The 3,326-nt window shown below is 39.4% G+C and overlaps 1 non-coding gene across 1 annotated transcript; it reads left to right on the forward strand.

The window, feature by feature from the left end:
* The first annotated feature begins 2,377 nt into the window (after positions 1 to 2,377).
* LOC130497235 (small nucleolar RNA R71) lies at positions 2,378 to 2,484 on the forward strand. Its single transcript, XR_008936244.1, has one exon. It is a non-coding gene; the product is annotated as a small nucleolar RNA R71 (small nucleolar RNA).
* Positions 2,485 to 3,326: the final 842 nt, after the last annotated feature.

Below are 3,326 nucleotides of genomic sequence, written 5' to 3' on the forward strand. Positions count from 1 at the left end.
TCAGTTTCCTATAATCGATACACATTCGATGTCCAATGACAGTGCGTGTGGGGATAAAATCATCTTTATCATTTTTAACAACTGTGATCCCACCTTTCTTTGGTACAACATGTACATGGCTTACCCATTTACTATCTGAGATAGGATATATAACTACAGCATCCAGAAGTTTAATTATTTCCTTTTTCACTACCTCTTTCAGGTTTGGGTTTAGTCTCCTTTGCTGTTCTATATATGTGTTTGCATCTTCTTCGAGGTGGATACGGTGCATGCAAAGGTCAGGAGCTATTATGGGAATATCATCGAGAGAATACCCGATCGCTCTCCTATACTTACGCAGTTTGTTTAGTAGAAGTGCAAGCTCTTCATTCGTGAGATTGGCGTTAACAATGATAGGATATGATTTATCGCAAAGGAACACATTTTAGGCCAGCTGGAAGTGGTTTTAGTTCAACTTTGGGTGCTTTTTCTTTACTCCAGTTGGTCGATGAAGAATTTAATCGATCAATAGTTTCCCTAAGGTATTGATCCATAGTGATTTCAGAATCATCATTTTCTTCATTTGCGATTCCGATACTTGCGTCCATAAGGTTCGCATAATCTTCTGTCCTGCTATCTACGCTCAGAATTTCTTGTTCATCAGGAGTGAATGCGTCTTCTGGTGAATCATCAGCACATATATCCATACGGTATTCTTTTTCTAGCTCAGAAACTTCTTCTGTGTAAAAGGCGTGATCGTCTATCAGAGGACGTTTAACTAGCTTTTCCATGTCGAAGTTCATTGATATATCTCCGACATTTAAGTAAATATTTCCTCCTTTAACATCTATGATTGCTCCGGCTGTAGCCAAAAAGGGCCGACCTAGTATAAGGGGGTCCTTCGGTACTTGTTTATACTTTAGTACAACGAAATCTGTTGGTATGAAGCAATCATCAATTTTGATTGGTACATCTACGAGGATCCCTTCGGGTACCCTAATAGATCAATCAGCTAGAACTAGCGTGATTGGCGTTGGAACGAATTCATCATAACCTAATGAAACTGCCACAGAGTATGGCATGAGGTTTACACTACAAACAAAATCACAAAGAGATCGAGGAAAGCGTGTGTTTTGTATCTTGCAATCTAGGACAAAACTACCAGGGTCAGTCCTTTTTATTTAAGTGTCTCCTTGTATCATCGCACTTACTTCCTCTGACACCATCATAACGCTTTGTTCTCCACTCGAACATATCATATCTTTTATGTACTTCTTTACTGAGGGGGCTATTTTAATGGCGTCACTGAGGGGTAGCTCGAAAGTGATTTTATTGAAGGCCTTTTTGCAAATTGCATGTTCCAATGCCTTCTTAGTATGTGGTTTGTTTGGAGGGAATTGGGGTGGAGTTCTATAGACTCGTTCAGTTCCTGTAGGTTGTGTATTGCAATCTTTGGTGCCACCAGACAGTCGATCGTTTTCCTTCCCAATGGATTGATCGATAGTCGGTTCGTCTAGACGATCGATTTTGATCTCGGCATCAGGATTCTCTTTTTTTAAGTCTATAGTTCTTCCCTCATCCTTTTTATTTGAAGAGTTTCTTCTTTGTTCGGATGTTCCTGAGTCAGAATCATTGTCAAGAAGTTATATGGGGTTGGAATTGATTTTTCTGCATTATCGATGATTTTTCCATTGCTGGCATCGTCTCTGGCATTTGTTTCAAGGCGTTTACCGCTTCGCAACATCACGGCATATGCCTGGCGCTTTGCCCCAGGCTTAGCATCGGTCCTTCCAGGAAGACGGCCTGTCTCTCTTTTCAGAGTAGTGGCAAGGTTAGCAATTTGGTCTTCCATTCCCCATAGGTGTTCAATTAAGGAATCAATCTTCTGATTTAGTTTACCGTAAATGATGTTTATTTTCCCATTAAAATCGGATTTCATTTGACGGTTTCCTGTAAAAGCTTGTTTTAAATTGTACTTCTCTCTCCCGGTACGAGACTGCACACAGATTTCATAGTCTCGTGTGAAGCTGTCGACGTAACACATAATGAGGATCATTAGTATCTAACTCTTCTGTAAAGTCTAGCTCATCTTCTGATATATGAGGAGTTTTATTGTAGTACTGGCATAGGTTAGGTGGGTTTCGATCTGTCAGAAGGGAATGAAGCGAATCTATAGAATTCTTTATCTCAGCTAACTCAATATTTTTTCTTGAGTTTATAGCTTTTTCTTTTTCTTCATTCATCTTCATAAGATCTTCCTGTTGCCATGTTTTCGATTAAGCGTCTTGCTTCTATAGGATTTCTAGTAATGAAATTCCCTTCGCTTGCTGTATCAAGCGTTGTCTTATAGCTCAGAATAACACTTTTATAAAAGATCTTTAGAAATTGTGGTTTTGGATAACCATGGTGGGGGCATTTGAGTTCATAACTCTTGAATCTTCCCCATGCGTTTTTGAATGATTCCTGACGATTTTGACGGAAGGTAGAAATTCGCCTTCTCACTTCCCAGTTACGAGTATCGTCGAAGAATTGCTTAAGGAAAACATTCCTAATCTCTTTCCAACTAGTCAGGGATCCTTTTGGTAGACAGTTTAACCATCTTAAAGCTTTCCCTTCTAGTGAAAATGGGAAAAGTCTGCAATGACTGTATTCGTCTGGAATTAATTCCTCTAGACCTTCAATGTGGTCTTGTGGATGTTCTAAAGAAGATCCTTTAAAAGGGTTTCGACGCACCATATTATAGTAATCAACATTAAACTTGGTTTTTGTGGTAACGTCGTCTGGTACTCTAATAGCGGACCTATTGGAATAGGTCCTATTGGGGTTTAAGTAGTCTTGGAAGAGCAATTTAATTTATTTACCTATGTTTAAGGTAGAGTTTGACTTAACAGGGATTTCAGTCCCCTGCTTTTCAGTAGTTTGGCTAGAAATGTTGCTTGATTGACCTATTGGTTCAGTTTGGACTACTTTCTCATTAACAGCATCGGTAAGAGGGTACTTACCTGCTTCCGGCTGGGCGGTATCGATCGATGAGGCTTCGGATGAAGCGATCGATTCTTCCGTATCTGCGTCGCTCGATTGACAATGTTCCGTGTCGATCGATACTTGGCCGACATCTGTATTCTCCATTCTTTGTGTTGTAGAACAAAAGAATAGAAAAATTAGCAAAAGTAACAAAGTCTATGCCAATTCCTAAATTAAATATAAAAGTAATAGGAAAGACTCCCCGGCAACGGCGCCAAATTTGATACCACTCAAATTACCCTAAAAAGTGAATTACTCTCTCAAATAAGAGGTTCATAAGTAGTACTTAGGGATCAAATCCACAAGGACTCTAGGATTACTTT

This window comes from Raphanus sativus, chromosome 6, assembly GCF_000801105.2.
Source record: "Raphanus sativus cultivar WK10039 chromosome 6, ASM80110v3, whole genome shotgun sequence".
Classification (NCBI taxonomy): Eukaryota; Viridiplantae; Streptophyta; class Magnoliopsida; order Brassicales; family Brassicaceae; genus Raphanus; species Raphanus sativus.